The sequence below is a fragment of the Rattus norvegicus genome, chromosome 13 (genome assembly GCF_021556685.1).
Source record: "Rattus norvegicus strain SHRSP/BbbUtx chromosome 13, alternate assembly SHRSP_T2T, whole genome shotgun sequence".
Taxonomy (NCBI): domain Eukaryota; kingdom Metazoa; phylum Chordata; class Mammalia; order Rodentia; family Muridae; genus Rattus; species Rattus norvegicus.
The window spans coordinates 97,814,689-97,835,774 of NC_141546.1; the positions used below are offsets into that span (position 1 = coordinate 97,814,689).

The 21,086-nt window shown below is 43.4% G+C and overlaps 1 non-coding gene across 50 annotated transcripts in view; it reads left to right on the forward strand.

Annotated features, from left to right (window-relative positions):
- Nucleotides 1-213: 213 nt before the first annotated feature.
- Nucleotides 214-21,086, forward strand: part of LOC102555798 (uncharacterized) — a 97,395-nt gene continuing 76,522 nt past the window's right edge. For 8 of the 50 annotated variants that reach the window (XR_015635716.1, XR_015635704.1, XR_015635717.1 and 5 more), the window contains exons 1-4: nucleotides 253-421; nucleotides 5,503-5,666; nucleotides 6,115-6,201; nucleotides 6,776-7,155. This is a non-coding gene — a transcript (uncharacterized LOC102555798). Of the gene's footprint in view, nucleotides 422-5,502; nucleotides 5,667-6,114; nucleotides 6,202-6,775; nucleotides 7,156-10,627; nucleotides 10,683-12,220; nucleotides 12,363-12,852; nucleotides 14,008-14,150; nucleotides 14,253-17,747; nucleotides 17,849-18,069; nucleotides 20,868-21,086 lie in introns of those variants that run through there. The other 42 variants (XR_015635738.1, XR_015635732.1, XR_015635739.1 and 39 more) reach the window with 30 other exon arrangements.

Sequence of the window (21,086 nt, forward strand, 5' to 3'; positions counted from 1 at the left end):
GCATTTGTGGGACATCTGTGGAGCACCCAGATTTCCCTAATCGTAGGATTTAAAAACGACAATAGAAGGGTCTATGAAAAGTAAGACTTACTTTTTCCACTCAGAAATAAAAAAATATATTAGAACAGTGAAGCAGCCTCAGCCAGAATACGCTGTCTCATGATGACAGTTGTGGTTGTCCACAGAGGGTCTGTGGTCACCGGTGTCTGTTCTGCTGGGGTGACTAAGAGGCTTTGAGGGACGGGTGAAGGCAGCCCAGACGGGAGAGGACAGGAAGAATGCAGGATGTGACAATGAGCTGTGTGTGGGGCTGGGCACACACACAATGGGCAAACATTGAGTAGAGACGGGGAGACTGAAATGTCAGTAACAGGCGACAGCACTCTTCAGCACTCTTCGGTTTCTTCTAAACTGCACTGAGGTCAGTGTCTCAGTTCTCATGCATAGAAAAGGACTGTGGTCTGTCAGCCCATGCTGTCCAGAGCTGGTCTGGGATGCCTCCTGAGGGTGGCTGAGCATGAATGTTTTGGAGAGCTTGACAAGGCCTCCCTGCTGGGTAATTTTACTGTTTTCAGTCTGTATCAGTCTGAAGTTTAGACTTCAAGGATGTAAAAGAATGCCTCAGGGAGGTTGGAGAGAAGTTAGCAGAAGAAGAGGTGGGGAAGGAAGGTTCCCTGACCCCCAGTCAGGTAGAGATGTTTAAAAAGGGACATTTTATGATATAAAAATGTATTTAAAGAATGTAAAATATCATTTACTAGGTAAGGTGGTATTTTATTTTTGAATGAGGTGACTTTTGAAGTCAGATTTTTCAAGACTTTGAAGTAAATGCTTGTCTGACTTGTGACAGTCACCCTTGTACACACGGAACCATAAAGGCGTGACATTTTCGGATGGCTTAGCCCAGTCTACAAGGCTTAGAGGCTGATATGAGCTAAGATAATAGAGATGTTTGGCAAGGACCAAATGTGAGAGAGCATGTGTGAGGCAAGCAGACCACCGAGTGGCTTGTATCTCACTATTGCCTTTATATCACAGCGCTTAAAATGGAATTAAATGGAGTGGGAATGTTTGTAGCACAAATGTGGATCCTGACCTGAGCACAGTGGTGTGTGTGTGTGTGGGGGGGGGGACAACTTCTGAACATCCCGATTAATAAAACACCAGGACTGGGAGTGCCCCTTATGCCTCCATGTCCTCTTTGCCTGCCTGCCTGCCTGCCTGTGTGTCTGTCTGCCTGCCTGCCTGCCTGTCTGTCTGTTTGCCTGTCTGTCTGTCTGTCTGTTTGCTTGCCTGTCTGTATGTCTGTCTACCAGCCTTCCTGCCTGTCTGTCTATCTGCATGCCAGCCTGCTTATTCGTCTATCTGTCTGCATGCCTTCCTGCCTGTGTGTCTGTCTGTCTGCCTGCCTGTCTGTCTGCCTGTCTGCCTGTCTGTCTATCTGTCTGTCTGTCTGCTTGCCTGCCTACCTGCATATGTCTCCCTCTCTCTCTCTCTCTCTCTCTCTCACCACTTACAGTGTAGTATATGGTATATGGTATATATACATATATGTGGGCAAATGCTACTGCACAGTTATATATGGAAGTCACAGGAGGTTGTTGAATGTCTTCCATTTTGCTTTTTAGCTTATGTTTTGAGACAGGGTCTCTCTTGAACTTGCTATTTCTGCTAGACTGGCCAGGCAGTGGGCTTCCGAGATCTGTTTCCACGAATACCGGAATTACAGGTTCACTCAGCCGTAGCCAGCTTTCTAACATGGGTACTGGGGATTGGAACTCAGATCCTCTGTTTTCACAGAAAACACACCTCCACACTGAGCCAACTTTATGATCCTTCTTACTTCTCTTATCACTTGGCCTTTGTTGGCACACATCTCTAGAGTTAGCATATGTTGTATGTTATGGATTCCAGACATACGGAATACTGAGGTTGGGGTGGAAAGGAGGGTGGGTCAAAGTTAAGCATGTGGCTTTTAGTGTTTTAGCATTGTGATATATGAAAAAGAAATCACAGGGTGAGATTAGGGCTGGGAGTGAAGAGAGAATGTTTGCTTCACACGATCTGTCAACTTGAACTTTGCTTTCTGTCTTCTGCCTATGTCTGTAGAATGTTTCTGTGGAATACTCAGGGGACGAATGGCTGTGGTCTAGCTATTGTTTGCTTTAAGTTTAAAACAACTTTGAAATGAAATAAAAATCATGATGCAATCTGCCTCTTTGAAATGAAATAAAAATCATGATGCAATCTGCCTTACATTTATTTTAACATTTTATGCTTTATTGCTTCTTAGAAAATTTCATACACATAAACGATTTACCTTGATCGTGTCCATCCCTAAGTCTCACTTCCCATTTCCCCCCGACACCTCTAACCCCCACACCTTCTTGCCTTTTTTCTTGTAACCTACTGGCACAATGATTGCACATAGTTTTGGGTTACATTGTGATAGTTCAATATACAAGAGCCTCATTTTATTGAAATATATATGACTAGTGTAACTTAAGTGTATATATATTTATTTATATGTGTCAGCATGTTTCCAATATTGAATATCTTAAGTACACATGAATTACTCAGAAGGGCAAATAACCTGGGGCCTGGAGAGATGGCTCAACAATTAAGAGCACTTGCTGCTTTTACAGAGGACTTAGGTCCAATTCTTAGCGCACTCTGTAGCTCACACCCACCTATAACTCCAGTTCCAGGAGATCCAATGCCTTCTGGACTCCCTAGACATCAGAAACACACACGGTGCACATATGCACATGCAGGGTATGTACTCGCCAAGAATGAATGGAAGTTGTCAAATGTCCTTTCCACCTTTGTTGAAACGAGAGGATGAATTTTCTTATTTATTCTATGCATTTAGGATATCGACTCAATCTTTCGTTCCCGGGATCCTTTAATTGGTCACAATTTTATATATCATTGGATTTTATTTTCAGAGTGGTACTAGTGACTAGAAAAGAAAGACTACCAAAATGTAATTGGTGTTTACATAGGAAGCATACAGAAAAAAAAAAAGGTCAAATTCAAGAGAATTCTTGAAAAACTTACTGGATTCAGAACATGGAAACCAGGAAGAATCAACGTTTTATGCATAAAGTTCGCGTCACTGACATTAGAACACATAGAAGATTGGCGCTGTTTCTGAGGTCTTTGCTTGATAGTGCTCTATGAACCTGTAACGAAGCAGCGTCTCCATGACGCTCCAGGAGCGTGTGCTCAGTGCATTTATAAACTGGAAGGGATCTAAAGACCGACTCAAAGAACAAACCTGGCAAATTTTTCCTAAAATCTATTTCAGCTTCATTGTTGACACTTGCAGTTACAGCCAACTGCATGCATTTCTGATGGGCTGTTAAGTAGAGTTTAGAGTTTAAGTTTTATGTAGAAGTGGGTTCTCAGGTCGCAACTGCAATGAAAAGAAAACGTTCTGGCTGCCAGATTCAAGGCCCCTGAGCTGGAATGAAAACCAACAATTTTTTTTCTTTTTTGGAGAAAATTTTGTTATGAATAGAACTACCAGGCAAAATTTCAAATGAAGTAAGAGATAATAAACTACATTTTAGATGCTTACGTTTATTGCGATTAAATCATATTTTTATAAATATATAAGCTTATAAATAAATTTTATTTACTGTGATGAAAAGGGGAGAACTCGTTGTATATCACAGCACAGTGGCCACGCAGCCCTGTTGAGAAGGCTCGATCCAGACCGTAGTTCTATGAGATAAGGAAGCTGTCATGGCTTATCTTTGTGATAAGAGGCTATCACAGTACAATGGCCACGCAGCCCTGTTGAGAAGGTTCGATCCAGACCGTAGTTCTGTGAGATAAGAAAGCTGTCATGGTTTATCTTTGTGATAAGAGGATAAGGGGTGTTCATCTGTCAGCTGTGTGTGATATCATAGCAACCCTAGTAAGTCTGTAGGAAGGGGACAGCCTTTCAGTGGCAGACAAGATCAAAGGCGAAGACAAGAGTTAAAAGCCAGGAAGAGCAGTTTCTACAGATCATTATGACATGGTCGGTGGTTTCACAGCAATTATCAGATAAATCACAATCTTGATATTCCAAAACTGCAAAAGGTTATCAGCCAAGACCATATGGATTCTTTTTTTGTTGTTTTTTGTTAGATGTCTCAGCTGAGTTCTCATGATAGGGCCCGGGCTGGCCTCTGAATTCTGGGGTGACAAGTATGCATCTCCCTGCCTGTCTCACTTTATAAACTTTCATAGAATATTCTCATATTATTACCCATTAAAAGAAAAAACTACCCTTGCTCTCACGTCCATTTCTTTAATTGAGAAATCATTTCATCTTTAATGTCACAGGCGAAAAATCTTCGGGTGACATGATGAGAGGCTGGAATTACAATGCGGGAAACAAATACTAAAAACAAACCTCTGTGTTACCTTTGTTTTGGATAAAGAGTGAACATTAAAAAAAAAATGGCGCTCGCTAACACATCCTTGAAAGTCATGCGATCCCGTTGTCAAAGTACTTCTATAAAATGGATTTCTCTGCTGCTGGTGTTATCAAAATAAAACCCAACATTTGGGCATCACCCGTGAGAAGCACCAAGAGCAAAGCCCGATCAGATGCTGACAAGCAAAAACCATGGCCGCATTTCATGTTATGAACTTTAATAGTGTAGGTGTTTGTGCAGTGTGGGGACTTGAACTCTTGGACACGGCTCTTTATTTCATTGCAATGACAAATGGCACAAGGGTATTGAGAACTCGTGGCCTACTCACCCGTATGTGCACTTTATTTACAGTTCTATTGGAAAGGTATATAGAGGGTGGCTGTTCCCTTCTTTGTTCCTGGACACTGTTGAAATATAATTTTGTATCCACCCAGGGTCATATATTCGGATCCTTTTTTTTTTGTTCATCTTAGTTATTTTTTCTGTAATTTATATTTTTAGTGCTTTTCTATATAAATTCTATTATTTTAAAGGGGTTTTAGATTCATAGAAATATGTCAAGGTTAGCATAGTTCTCAGGTACTCCCCACCCCTTACATCATGCTCTTCTTGTTACTGTCTCATACGGATCTTATACAGTTTCTCATGTTACTAGACCAGTATCAGTTCATTGCTACTAATCAAGTCCACAGGTCTTTCATATTTTCTTTGTTTCTTTGTTTCTTTCTTTGTTTCTATCCTTCTTTTCTTTCTTTCTCTCTCTCTCCCTTTCTTCTTCTCGTTCCCCTCCTTCCTTCTCTTTCTCCTTCTTCTTTTTCTTCCTCTTCTGTCCATTGGTGTCCCACACATCTAGGAGACCATGATATATTTCACTGTCATGTTTCTTCAGGCCGCTCTTGGCTGTGACAGTTTCGGGTTTGTTTTGATGCCTTTGGGACTCTCAAGTGTACTTGTTGAAAGGTTTTAGACTCTTCTTCCTCCACTCAAATTTGTTTGACATGAAATAGGTTCTTGAATGATTTTTTTAAACACAAAAGTGTTATGAAGATTTTGTTGTAAAACCCCACAGGTTCATGGTTCTGAACACTTGGAGTCTGAGAGATGGGCCTTGAGGATGACGTCCCAGCCTCCTGACCCACAGGGGTGATGCCATACACTCCCGCCACCACCAAGAGAGCCCAGCTGCCATGAACTGCACTGTGCTTTCCCAGCCATGATGGAATATTCCTAACTGTGAGTCCGAGTAAATCCTTCCCCCCTTAACTTGTTCCCTGTCAAGGGTGCTGTAGCAACGAGAAAAGTAACCAAATACAAAAGCACTACTGTCCAGATGGTTAGGTATTTGAAACAACAAACAAACTGGTTCTTTACCACATGTAGCAAATAACTGACCGCTCTAGTAATATCAGGATCAGTCATAGTCCATGACCAGGGGAGAGGCACACTCAGGGATGCTGGGGGTGGGGGTGGGGGTGGGGACGGGGATAGGGCATGATTCCCAGAAAGACTCCAAGATCTGAGCTTCTGGAAGGTCTATCACACTCTCACCCTTGATTCTATCCTTTTTTCTTACCTACGGTTGGTTTTCTAGTTCCTAGACCCAGGCTTCTCATTCTTTCATGGCAAGATTTTTCATACTTCCTAAAGCGACGGGAGTTACCATTATGGTCTTGTCCAATAGGCAGCCTAAAAAGGACCAGCCTACACCCAAAAGGTGAAAAGAAGCAATGTGCCTAAGGACAAGATATGAAGGTGCCCCTTCAGTGAGGTATGCCCTGACGTGTCTCCCAAAGCCAGCTCTTCCGAGCTGGGGGTCCGCGGGCTTTCCGTGTAGAGTTTCACTCGCTTTCTGGCTTCTAACCCAGAACATAGCCCTTTCCCTTTCCATCCCTTTGCAACCTTCTGGCTGAGGGTCTTTAGCGCCCTCTGGGTAGAAATCTTGTGTCGACAAGAAGCAGTTCTTCAAGTGCCATCTCTGGATGGTCTGTCTCACCGAGCAGCATCAGGAGGCAGCCAGAGCAGTAGCAAGTGGCGCCCTCTAGTGTTAGGTCCCCGCGTGGCTCTCTTGTGTATCAGCACTTAATGTCACAAGTGTTGCTGATTTGCTGTACACCATAGCCACTTGGTACCCTTTGGCAGTGGTTCATGATAGAACTCTGAATCTGAGGTCTGAGACCCACAGCACTCTGGGAATCTGGAGACCACGCCCTGCAGTTTCTCTTTTCTGGCTCCCTCTAGCTTTCTATCCCTCCTTTTTCTCAGCTCTCTCTTGTCACCTGTCCACTTCTGCAACCTTTACCCTGCCCTGGTTTACCTCAATGACTTAACTGCCTCTCCTTTAGGTGTCAGTCAGCTAAGCTGGCCTTGGCGCTTTTGCAGCTAGACCACGTTGTGGCTTCTTGTCTACTCCTGATGTCTTCTTCCTGCCGTGATTGCTCCTGGGCTGGTTGGTCGACCACTTGACTCCTTCCACAACCCCATTAGACTGGAGTGACTTGGGGTGTCAAACTCTACCAGGAGTGACTGGGGCACCTTCTCGGGCCCCTTGGGAGCTGGGGACCTGCCATGTGGTCAGCTGAGATGCATCTGGCTGCCACGTTGCTTTCATAGCTTGCCTGCCAGCCCCCCAGCTCTCTGGGTCACTCCTCTTCTGATGTTGCCACCATACTCGGCTCAGTTACCACGCTACTGGAGGTTACCAGCTCAGCCCACACTACTGGAGGTAAGCAAGAGAAAAAGCATCCTAGAGATTCACTGGGCTAACGCCTTAACACAGAGGCAGACAGCAGCAGTTGAGTATCTCCTAGCTGAATCACCAACTGAGAATTAGCAATCGGCATATATAGCCCAGGAAAGGGAGTTTGAACCAGTTATGGCCACTTGTCTGGACCAGTCACAGCCACGTTTTACTTAACACAGACATTTGTTTGAGTTGATCACAGCCTTACTTCTTAGCACCAGTAACAGTCACTGGGGTTTGCGTTTTAGACCTATCGAAAGCCTTCATCTTAAGCACCGGTCATAGCAGTCCATCCGCTAGACTGTCGGAGGAGGCCTGCCCCTCTCTGGTTAGGGTCTGCTAGAATTCATTAGTGTTCGTGATGTCAAAAGTCAGGTATAAACTATTTCAAATGGCCCTGGCTGAGGCTGTGCTTTTGAGACTTACAACAATAAGCCAAATTCATCAAGTCATTTCCAGTGTTCTTATGTGGAGACTGTTCAAGATGGCGCAGGCTGGCAGAAAGGTAGCCAGGCTGAGAAATGATGACCCCATTGTTCAAGGCAGTCAAGGTCAGCAAGGACGAGGCCAACAGCTGCTCTTCCCATACTTTTGCTATTTATAGGGAAAGGAATATGTCATTAGCACAAGTAGTGAGTTCAATCAATTTTAGCAGTACTTTCTCCCGTGCTCTGGTAGATTCTTACTGCTCTTTCCTGGTATCCAGTCAGGGCTGGCCTGGCCTGTTATTGAGGGCAGTCCCCACTCCAGTGAGCTGTCTATCGAGCCAGCTCCCCTCTGAATTGTTACTTGTCTATGACAAGACCTAGAATGTGTAAAAGGGATCTGGGTCCTACAGTGACATCAATGCCAACCATATCTGTGTCACCTGAAAACTACTAGAAATGCAGGTTACCCAGGCAGAGCCTGGGTCTACAGATCAAAAACAGAGAGTCCCTGACACCCGGAGTTTAAAGGGTTTGTTGTTCTATTACCAACAGGAGATAGATTCATTCAAGGCTGGCCTCCGGGAAACATTTTTCTGTCATAGATATCTATGGGAAGCTAGGGAGGGTCAGGGGTACAGGGAGTGCCTCAGGGCCATGGAGAAGTTATAGTAGATGGGCAATCCCTGCACTGAGCTGTCTCTCTCCAGTGCAGCCTTCTTTGTTTCTTTGATCTGACCTTGGGACTTTGACCTTTGGGAGCAGTATCTGGATTTTCTTTGCAGACAATTACATTTACTTTTCTGTAAGTTAATTTGTTCGGAATGAGGAGAGGCACTACAGAAGCTTCTGTAGACCCTAGTGTGCCACGTGAGAGGGATGGACCACCACCATGTGAGAGTGACAGGCCACTGAGGGGTTAGGGAAAGGGGTTTAGAGTGAAGTAAAAGTAACAGTTTCTCTGAGTGGACTCAGGACACGCTCCCTCCTGGGAATCCTTGCCTTTCTCACTGAGTAGCCAAGCTGCAGCAGGGGGTTAAGCCTGATCAGAGTAGGTTTTCTCAGAAGGTGGTGGCGTTATAGCTGTAGTTATCTGGGGATTCCTCAGTGACCCGTGCCTTATCTCAGGATTATATATAAACTCATCTCATTGTATTTTTCTGTTCATTTTACATCTGCAACTAGATTGATTTCCATCTGCTAGGGACTCTGCTCACTCTGTCTGTCTGTCTATCTATCTATCTATCTATCTATCTATCTATCTATCTATCTATCTATCTATCATCTGTCTACCCATCTGTGTATCTATCTATCTATCTATCTATCTATCTATCTATCTATCATCTATCTACCCATCTATGTGTCTGTCTGTCTATCTATCTATCTATCTATCTATCTATCTATCTATCTATCTATCCATCCTATGTGTGTCTGTCTGTCTATCTACCATTTGTCTATCTACTCATAGCTCCTATCCCTGAGTTCTAGCCTTGACATGTCTTTGGTTATTTGATAACCACTGGCTGACTTATGAATGAGTGAAATCATGAATGAATAGATACTTGTCGACATTTCTATCTCAGGTACGGTTCTATTCCTCCATTCTCCCAAGCCAAATAGCATTCTCCTTCATTCAGCAGACACGGCAAGCTTGGGAAATATTAATTCTTCCCTCTTTGCTCTTTCAGTTTATGAGAGAGAAGGTAAGTCCTTCCTGATTTGTGACTTTGATCTTATGGCTCCTATAGTTGCTCTGAGTGCCAGCTGTAGCTCCCTTCTGTCCTCCTGAGACTGTGGCAGCAGCAGAGTTATCTGACTGGTTCTGTCGGTGGATGCTGATCTTGTTGCGGTGCCATTGGAAAGCTCAGACTGTATCAGTCTGTGGACAGCTTTAAATCAGGGCTTCTTTCTGCCGCCATGCCACTCCAAACGAAGACGGGGAAGCATCTTGTTCCTGTTTGCCGTTTGTTTTTTGTTTTTTTTGTTTTTTTTTTACTTACTTACTCAGGAACCTTGCATCTTGTATCAAAAGCGTGCATATTTGGATCAGTTGGAAAATAAGGCAACTAGTCTTGTATGAGTTAGCACAAGTGATAAACTTGCCTGGCTCCCAAATGCATTTTTCTTCATCTCCACCCTCTGTGTCTATACATTACTTACCAATCCATGCACCACGAACTAACCAGACCTGCTTCCCACATCCCACCCTCCTACCAGCTGCCGAGTATGCACACAGGCCCTATGGGTGCAAGCTATTAGGCTGTTCCACTCGGTCACATGGCTTCACCCTTCCTTGGTTATCGTGGAGCATGGATAGGAGGGACTCTCTAGCTCTTGGGTCTGGATAGAGCAGTAATGGAATCTGTTAGGGACACTGATGATAATTTCATCTTGTAGGCATTTTCTATGTATTGCAACATATTCTTTTAGTCTTGTAGGCGGGGTTTAACTGTGACATGTGTTAGCCTTTCAAGTATATTTGAAATGATCTGTTGGAGCCAATATTATATCCCCCTCCCAGGCAAATAGCCTGTGGTGAGGACTCAGGAGATAGAAATTAGTGGAAGGAAACAGGGTTACTCAAAGCTGACCTTGAACAAGTAGACAAGTAGACAGGGTAAACTTTCCTCATTTCTCTCTCTTGGGGGGGTTCAAGATACAAAGAGAAATGGGGGGAATACGGGGAGACAATGGGCAGGGGCCAAGTCCTGGGGTCAGGCAGCACCACCAGCTTGAACCGAGGGTCTGCATTGAAGTGTGTAGAGTGTTGTATGGTGCTGTGAGTAGGTGTGTGCACCCAGAAGAGCCTTGGGATGGTGAAGTTCACAGTGGCAGTCTGGTGTCAGGGCACCTTTATCCGTGGTGTCTCCTTCCTTTGCTCTGGGGACCCTCACAATGGGCTTTGCTCCTTTGTCCCTAGTAAACTCAACACAGAAGAGTGGCTGCTCTTCAGCACAGAGGAGCAGGGAGGAAAGGAGGGCAAGCAGAATGGGTTGGGCTAGATTCTTCTGGTTTTCCTCTACTTACAGGATAAGGTGGAGTCACGATGGAGGTGGCCTCACTCCTCATCGCTGAGACCAGTGGGTAAGAAACAAGTTAAAGGAGAAGGTATTTGCTTGGTTTGAGGGCACAATCCATTATAGTGAGCAAGGTTGGTGGAGGGGCTGTGTGACAGTTTTGGGTTGCTGTGAATCGAGACCAGAGAGATGGAGGACAGAAGGAAGGCTGGGCATCTCTCTTCTTTGACCTGGTTCAGGAAACACTTGATATTCTGTCTGTCTGTCTGTCTGTCTGCTTGCCTGCCTATCTATCTATCTATCTATCTATCTATCTATCTATCTATCTATCTATCTATCTATCTTCTATCTAGATATCTATCTATGGTGTGTGTGTATGTGTGTATGTTTGTATGTGAACATGCATGTGAACACATGTGTCTATGCCTGCCTGCTGAGGCCCGAGGAGAAGGTCTGGTGTCTTGGTCTATTCCCCTCAACTTCATTTTCTTGGGATGCATCTCTCGCTGAACCTTGAACTAGACTGGTAGCCAGCAAACTGGTCTTCCTGTCTCTGTGGTTTCAGGAATATGCGGCCATTCCTGGTTTATTACATAGGTGCTGGGGGTTTGAACTCGGGTCCCCACCTTCCACGGCAGGCGTTTTTACCCGCTGTGCCATCACTCCAGCGCTGAACTTAATGACATTCTTCTGAGGTCCAAACTGTGCCTGCTTGTGCTCTTGAATGATTACTAGAGCTCTGTTAGGCTCGCCTCCGTAATCACGCTGCAAAGGGCAGAGGCAAACTCTATGCATCGCGTGAAGCCCTGCCAAGCCTTCAATTAACATCGGGTCTTTGGACGCAATGGCTTACGTTACACTATTTCTTCCCATTTGAAGCTATTTCTTCTTTCAATACTCTGCCGGTGAGGTTCTTGTATGCATTTGTGTAAATTACATTATTTACATTTTAGGATAATGTTTGGGTGAAAATAGTGCCTTATGCCCTGTTTATAGGCAGTAAATACAAACATCTGGACATTCAAACTATGTAAGTCTTAAGGTTCTTGGTCTACATTTAGAACCTAGGACCTTTGGTTGTGATGTGTAACTCTCTCTCTCTCTCTCTCTCTCTCTCTCTCTCTCTCTCTCTCTCTCCACAAAGTGGTAGTAAATTCAGACTTGACTAAATGGTCAATAGTCAAATAGTCACTCGTTTTTACAGATTTCTTTCTATTTGGGGCATTGAAACAGATACCTACAGAAAGGGATTTCATATAAAGATCTATAAGCCCACTTAGCCCTCTGAATGAAGGGCAAGCCAGCCTACAGTGATGAGGACATATAACCCCCTTTTTCTTCCTGGCACCACCTACAGAGAAGTTAATATTCTAGTAATATAGCAAGGGATACTATTTTATTGACCCGCACAGACAAAATCAATGGGAAGAAAGCACACAATTTCATGGTAATCTTAACGTGCTTGCTAGGACACTTCACAATGAATGCTTGCTAAATGCAAGACAGATCTTGCAGATACTGCACTGATACACAGTAGGTGTTAATCTCAGTTTTCTGTGTCCAGCAAAGATGGACACAGTTCTTTCTTCCTAATTCCACTTTCAGATTATTCTAGGCTGAATTTATCCTGGAGGCCAGATCCCCACTACCGAGATCCAGCGTGTGGACTGAGCTGCAAAGCCCTGATTTCTATTCAGTCTCCGGTGTGTGTTTCCCAGTGTGCTGTAGCACCATAGGCCCAGCAGAGGTATGGGACAGGATGGGAGCTTATCTATAATTGTTCTCAGATTATCAGAAAAAGTAGAGAAAACCATGGGGGTGACTGAAAAAAAAACAGTGGATAAAGGGGTTTGTGGGGGTGGGGGAGATTGTCCAGGGACAGAGGTCAGTGTGGAGAGATACCCGATGTTACAGGGAGCGAGGGCAGGGTTCTGACCATGTCTTCTGCCCTTCCTTCTATTTCACACTACTGTTCCCCTTAGCTGGCTGGACTCAAGTAAGGGCCAGAGAGCCCAGCGAAGCTGACAGTACAGTACAGAATGGTTCTATTAAATCTTAAGGCTGGAGGGGGGGCGTAGAGGGTGCACAGTGAGGGGACACGCTGGCGAGGGCAATCGGAAGCCAGCCAGCATACATTAGCGAGTCTTTGTCAGACATGAGTGTTTTCTTCTGAGGCACGAGGCTCCAAAAGGTCAGCAATTTCACTTTCCGTTTGGATGCCTTTTCTGTTTCGGCAGCGGGATCCTCTGCTTGCAATTTGTTCTGGGAGAATGGCTCTGCTGCGGAGTTGGACGGGGAACAGAGCTGCCTAATAGTGAAACCTCGACCCGGAGGTGTCTGTGGTTTCTAGGAAGTCTGGTGTGAGGGGTGACGAGCCCAGGAGGAAGCGCTGGCTTTCTTGTGGTTTGATGAGGAGTTCAAATGCCATCCCCCTTCTTAAGGAAAGGAAATACCTCCTTTCTCTTAAGCGTCCACAGCACCTGGGTGCTGTTTTCCTGACAAACGGCCCCCTTTTCCTTCCTTCTTTCTGTTTTTATTTTATCTTTATCATATTAAACTGGGTTATGTAAGGGCATATTCATGCCAGTAACCAATGCATTTTGAACACAGTCCTTCTCACACTCCAAGAACCCCTTCTCCTTCTCCCCACTCCCTATTAGCCTTCTCTTTTCTTCTAAAATTCTTTCATCCATTTTCATGGCATCTGTACATGATTCTATGCATCTATATAAAACCCAGGGCACCGAAAAAGAGAAGAAATGTGATGTTTGTTTTTCTAGATTGACTTAATTATCTTATCCTGATTTTCTGTAGTGGCATCCATTTTCCTGAAATTGAATAATTTCATATTTTTTTTTGTTTTGATGGATGAAAAGCATTCCACTGTACACACACACACACACACACACACACACACACACACACACCCCACATTTTCTTGCAGATCCCTCTGCTGGGGGACTGCTAGGTTGTTTCTGTAACGTAGCTGGCGTGAACAGTGCTACCTAAAACTGTATGGAGATTCCACCCTCTGTCCCTTGCTTCCATTTTCTTCCTCAGCTAACTGTTCCCACCTTGAAGAAACATTTGAGATTTTTTTAATGAGTCACTAAAATGTTTGGTATATGACCACATTTCTTGTCCGTTTCTTTGTATTTTCCCCCCAAATTTTTTTTGTGTACATTTTATAAGTTGACTTATTGAAGAATTCCTTTGATCTAAATTCTCATTGTTTTAGCATAAAGTTGTTTATAAATAACATTTTGGTCTTAAATTTATTTTCTTTTTAAGTTTTTTTATAGTTGTAATTTATTTTTGTCCTTTTTTATTGATGTAGATGTTCAGCATGACAGATTTCCTCCAGTCATTTCTTTAGTGCACCCCATGAATTGGTAGGTAAATGTTTTACATTGTAACTGTTTTGCAAATTCTTTTAATTTCTGCTTGTATTTCTCCTTTGCCCAATATCTAGTAGGTCTTGTAATTTCCCTATTTTTTAATGCCTTCAATTTTCTTTTCTTCTCTCTCTTTGCAGTTTAATTAAACAGTACTGTAAGTTATTTTTCCATTGTGTGGAACTATTGATTTGAACTGAAGTATGTGATCTATTCTTGTTCTACGTCTACTTCAGAAGAAGGTATTTTCTCTCATTAGAGTGTGGAATCTAACATTTGTGTGAAAGGGCTACTTTCTGCTTATGATTTTGTAGCCTTGCCTCTTTGCTCTATTGGATCCATGGTTCAATATTATCTGAGACAGATGTGTCAGATATATATAGATATATAGATATATGTATAGATATATACATATCTTCTTACTTCTTACTGGGATATTTGCTGCCTAGATTGATAAATCTTCATGTGAAAATAGCTTTTAGAATTACACCATATTCTTTGCCTCACTGAGTGGCTTTTGGACTAAAGTCTATTTTGATATCAAGATTATGATCTATGGTGTGTTTCTTTCCTTCCTTCCTTCCTTCCTTCCTTCCTTCCTTTCTTCTGTCTTTTTTCTCCTTCCTTCCTTCCTTCCTTCCTTCCTTTCCAGGCTTGGCACATTTTAATCACTCCTTAGTTTTATAATTAGTCACTAAAAGCATATCTCATGTATATACTACAGAGTTAGGTTTATTCTGTGTAGAAACTTTAAAATATTTTACACTAAACATTTTAGCTTATTTCTATTTGCTGATATGACTATTTAATTTCAATTCTGCCTTAATATATATTAATTTATGATTAACATGTATACATTTCTATCTATCTATCTATCTATCTATTACTTTACTGTTTCTCTTTTGTATTTTACCTTCTTTAAAAAGTTTTAAAAATACGTATTTATATTTATTTCATGTGTATATGTTTTTTCATGTGTATATGTTTTGCCTGTATAAATGTGTATGCACTACATGTGTGTGCAGTGCCCACGGAGGCCTCAAGAGGGCCCCGGGCCCTCACAAAGCAGTTACAGGTGGTTCTGAGCTGCAACATGGTACTGGGAACTGAATTTGCATCCTCTGTGTGAGGAGATGGTGCTCTTAACTGCTGTCCAGCCTTATTAAACCTTATTTTATTTTGTTTTTTAAGTATTTGAGTATTTAAAAAAATTTAAAGTGTTTCCCAGGTGATCATGTTTATCTTAGTATATTTTATAGTAAACAGTCAGTAATTTTATTTTACTCTCTGTTTTTCCGTGTGGAATTGTTTGGCTAACTGTCTCTCAAGGCTTTTGTGGGGAGTCCTTTGTAGACATCATGTAGATAGCAGGGAGGCGACAGAGCAACTTGATCTTTAGGCTCTAAGAGTTTTATATGATCAGGCCAGAAAATCACAATTCTGAGTCATTTTTCTCCTCTTTGGTCTTCTGTGCATGGAAATATTAACCAGATTATCTTCATAAACACTGGTTTGCTTCCTTTTTGTTTTAGACCAACATGTGTTGATTATAAATTCCACCCTCTTTCTATTCACCCTTCCACACTCTTCCCAACCTCTGTAAGTCACAATGTTACTTCATATTGAACTTTCAGCTTTCATATACGAGAGAAGCATGTAGCATTCGTTTTTCCGTATCTGGATTAATTCAGTTAACACAATGTTCTCCAGTTACATCTATCTGCTGCTGCAGATGAGGGCTTCATTTTTCCTGGCCGAGTAATACTCCATTGTATATATACACCACAGTTTCTGTATCCACTCATTTGCTTCTAGCCTTGGGGGCTGGTGCCATATCTTTGCTGTTACAAATAATTGACTAGAATATATAAACAACTCAGAAAACTGCAACAAAAAATTCCTAGCAATCCAATTAACAGTGGGAATAGATTCTTAAAACAAAATTCAAGTGGCTATTTTTTAGCAAGTATACAAAAAGTGTTGCATATCATTTACTACTAAGGAGACACAACCCTAACTACAAGACAGCATCTTAGACTCTGCTGAGTACCTTCTATTTTAGTTTTGTTTTCTGATACTGTTTTGTTTTTCTTACCTTCCTTTTTTTTCTTTCTGAGCCCATGGTCCATACAGTGACTTAGATGCAGACTCCCAAGGATTCTGTGAATTCTTTAACACTTTCCTAGTCCCCTTATGAGGTACTGAAGTTGCTATCATAATGTTTTAATTTGCTATGCTTGAGAATATTTCTTCCTATAAAAGTATCTGCCCATTAGGGTTTCGAAAAGAGGAAGTGAAATGTAGCTCTCAGGTACTTGGGATAGAGATTACCAATGTTCCGTAAAGAGCCCGGGGGTCAGGTCAGTACCTTCAGCGTTTTGAGCTATGTGTGCCTTGCCACAACCATTTTAATAGAAAATAGCTATAATGATATTTAAATAAATGAGCATGACTGTGTGTCTCGATCAAAATTTATAAACAGAACCAGGCATGGAATATAATTTAATGTTTAATTTAAGCAAAGTGTGACACAGGATAAGCTATACATAACTCTTGATAAATAAGAATACAGCAAAGATGAAACGCTATTTTTAAAGATGATTGTTTAAGACACACTTATGCCATGCCTTTGTCAGTAAACAGGGTGAGCTCTGGATGGACATAGGTTAAGCATGCAGACAGGAATACATAGAAACACATGTACATACCTGCCACATTCACGTACTCCTCCACATAGACTTTGTTCACACTTAAGATTCAGTGGAGCTATGTATTTCAATTTTTATTTATTAATACTTTGCTTTCTGATATCTATCTATCTATCTATCTATCTATCTATCTATCTATCTATCTATCTCCTGATAACTTTCTCTCTTTCTTTCTCTCTCTCTCTTTCTCTCTGAGACTATCTATCTCCTGATAACTTACTCTCTGTCTCTGTCTCTGTCTCTGTCTCTGTCTCTGTCTTTCTCTCTCTCTCTCTCTCTCTCTCTCTCTCTGAGACTATCTATCTATCTATCTATCTATCTATCTATCTATCTATCTATCTATCTGACCAAATTTGGCTTCACTGTCACCGTCCTCCTGAATGCTGAGATTGCAAATCCTTGCCACCACACCACTGTTTCATTTCTCACTGATGGTCCCTTGCCACCAGGAACTTGCTGGTTGAGATCCCCACTTGGCTTAGTGTGCCTGGGAAAGTCAAACATTTCATGGTGTCTGAGCACATGCCCGGCTGCTGCACACAGACAAGGAACGGCTAAGGCTCCCGTCAATGGTGTCTTGATTGGCTCTGTCTTTGATTACTGTTTTACAAATGGGAACAAAGCTTGTGTGCTCATATTCGGTGTCATTTTTGTACACATGTAGGTGTTGTAGTGCCTCGAGGCTTTTCTAGATCACTTTGATGCTTTATGTCAGGTGTTGGGTGGGGCCTATCCCCTTCACAGTGTCTTTGGAATCCTCTTTGGATTGGGAATCATGTGCAGATTAGTATGAGAAGCAAAAGACGGTGACTAAGTGGGCGGTGTCTCCAGTGTGGCGGCTCCCAGGCTGGCAAGGTGCATGGTTGCACACATAGACACCATCAGCTCCCATAGAGTAATGGATTGGAATTAGGAAGGAGTCAGGGAGGGCTCGGAAGAGGGTCCAGTTGATAAAGAGCTTGCTATACAAACATGAAGACCCAACTGATTGAAAAAGCCACCTGTGGTGGCATGTGCTTGTAATTTCAGAGCTGAGGAGGCAGAGGCAGGCAGATCCCTGGGGCTCTCTGGCCAGCCAGCCCAACCTACTTGGTGTACATCAGTGAGAGATCCTGTCTCAAAAAAACAAGGTAGACATGGGCCCAGTGACACTTGGGATTGGCCCCTGGTCTCCATGTGCACACATGGCGCACACACACACACACACACACACACACACACACACACACACACACACACACACACACTTTGTTCTCCACCAGGTGCTGCTCTGAATGCAGGTGGGAGCTGATTAATGCCCTTGGGTAACCCTGTGGCATTGATGCTGCTGATGACAAGGAAGGATAATTAGTGTTTTTCCAGGTGTCCGACCCTCGGACAGAAGGAGGAGGCCGGATTTGTGCCATGAGATGATCAGTTGGTGCCACCTGGGGACTTGAATTTCTAAGTTTCTTTTGGCTTCCTGCTGGTTTTTGCAGTCCCACCTGCCTTGGGAATGTCTTGGCTTCTCAGGTTGCAGTCAGGCAGGCCCTGACACAGCAGGAAGATTTGCTGACTGTAATCAGCCCGTGAAACAGCTGTTCATGAAGGAAGCTGATGGTTCCGCTTCCCCTCTGCTCGCCCGCCCTGCGCTGAATGAGGCGCCCATTCAGGAGTAGCGGAGATGCGCACCCCTCCCCAGCACGAAAGTAAAATTAAAGCAATGTAACGTTTTTCCCCAGTCACACTCTGGTTGAAAAGATGAATCACCGTCCCATTTGTGTACTCAGAGGCATCTAGTGAGGGCCGAGCTGGCTTGCAGACTAATTCTCTTCAGAAATTGTGCCTTGATAACAGATGGATATCGTCCTGTGTGCTTGGCAAAATGGTACCCATCCTGCTGACCTAGAGGAAACGTGAATTGCTGTTTTCCTGGAATATTAGTGCTGAGGTTTTATTTACCTTGAATCAAATGGCCACATATTATCACAGGTTACCTAATGCTGCATTGGGGCTTAAGTAAGCCTCTGTGATGTCCTAAAAACAATATATGCTCTCTCTTTAATCAATTTCAAACCAAACAAGGTTGCCATTTGAGACCTCCTAGGGCTTGGGTTGTTTTTGAGTAGATGAGAGCTGCAACAGAGTCAAGAACATGAAAAGACCTTGGGAAACTTAACTCACTCCTGCTTAGCTTTCTGGTGGCTGGGGTAGAGTGTGAGGTAGAAGCTTCTGCTCTAGCAGCAGCAGCACTCAACACGTGGGGCGTGACCCCTTTGGGGGCCAAATGAACCTTTCACGGGGGTCTCACATCAGAAATCCTGCAGATCAGATAGTTACATTATGATTCCTAACTAGCAAAATGACAGTTATGAAGTAGCAACGAAATGATTTTATGGTTGGGGGTCACCAACAGTGTGAGGAACTGTATTAAAGGGTCAGAGTATTAGGAAGATTGAGAATCACTGTGCTACAGGAACCATATTTAAGGGCTCACTGGTAGTGCACCTAGTGTGCTGGAAGCTCTGGGCTTGATCCCTAGCACTGCCCACATAGAAAAGAGTCAGCCCCCAGTGCCAGCTATGGAAAAGGACTAACTGGTGGACTATTTTATTGAACTTTAGATAAGACTTTGGGAAGATTATTCATATCCATCTTTATTAAGACAGAGTGACTGCTGTTAGCCAATTAAAATATCGGATATTTATTTCTTTGCCTTTGGGGCCAGTAGTTTACACGATAAGATGCGGTTTAAAGAAGGGCTTGAAGGGCTCTGGGCCTCCTGTGTCTTTGTTTCCTCTATTTCAGAGGGCGTGGCTCAGCTCAGAAAGCTTCAGGCTTCATCATGGTTCTATTTCCTGGGTCATCTCATTTGTCCCCTTCCAGGGGACCTGTGGGCTCTCTGAATTAGTCCGACCTTGTGGTTATGCAGGTAAAAGCCCCTGCTGTATCATCGCCTTCAGGGTTTTAATTCACTCTGGCTGCCGTTTCCGCTTGGTGTTTCACCCTCTCCCAATCACCTTCTTGGGTGCTATACTGTAACATACGATTGGAGCGTCCCCTCTGAAGTCCTTGTTGAATCTGAGTGTCACTGATGGTCTGATGGTTTGGGAGGCTGGACCCTTTAAGAGTGGATTAGGTCTCGGGGGTTCCACCCTCCTGAGTGGGTTAACAGAATTGTCTTGAGAGTGGGTTCATCCTAGTAGAGTTATTGTGAGAGTAGTTCTGCTGGAGAAGCAGCCCTCTGTTGTTCCACATGCACTCACTTTCCTGGGCTGTAAGAAGCTGTAAGAAGCCCTTACTTAACACTGGCACCTTGACATCCGAGTTCCCAGGCCCTACCACTGTGGGGACAATTCTCTTTTTTCTTTATTAGGTTACAGGTTCCTTATATTCCTTTTTTTTTTTTCCGGAGCTGGGGACTGAACCCAGGGCCTTGCGCTTGCCTAGCAAGCACTCTACCACTGAGCTAAATCCCCAACCCCCTTATATTCCTTTATAACAACACTGAATTGATGAAGACATACGGAGTCTCTCTGAAAGACACTATGCACCGTGGACTGACGTCACCCAGGTTTGACTAGCTCCTAACATCTGTCCTCCGAAGGATATGGAAAATGGCACCACTTCCTAATCCATCATGAAATGTGACTCAGCCACCCCAAAGGCAGCCAAGTCACAACCCTTAAAGGAGTAGAGGTTGGATGATGATTCAAAAAAGATTAGAAACAGACCCAGAAACGGCATAAGATCTGTTCCCTGGAGCTTGCTTACTACCCCTCCCCCAACTCCTCAGTAGATACTCTCATTCTCTCTCTCCTGTCTCCCTCTTCCTGCCCCTTCCCTCCCCTGCCCTCCCCTCCCCCTCCCTTACCCTCTCCCTCTTTCCTTTCTGATTCTAGGATCTAAAGTTTGGAGGCTACATCTGTTGTCCAATCTGGCATCTTCCAGAAAGCATGGGGTAAATAACTAACCCTTTCTTTCAAAGGCAGAGCTTGCAGAGGAGAGCAGCCACTGCTTGCTTTTCTTTTACGGTTCTGTAGAGGCCCTGCTCATGTCTAGAGATGTCCAGCATTTTCCTGCATAGAGGACTCAGTCGGCTCCCCCTGATCTGATTTGATCTACAGCTTTTGCCATTTCCCCTCAGAGCAGATGGCTCAAATTGAATGGGTGAGTTTCTGCAGGTCAGTTGAGGTCACAATGGACTTCAGACCTCAAGTTGGGAGCTTCACTCACAAAAGTTCTAGAAATTCTGGCTGGGATAGCTTTGCATTATCTTGATCTCTCCTCTCATTTCATTAGTGGAGGTAACTGGAGTTGACTAGAGTGCCACAGGTGATTGCTGTCCTGGGCTGTTAGCTACCCCGACTTCTTCTGTCATTAAATTAA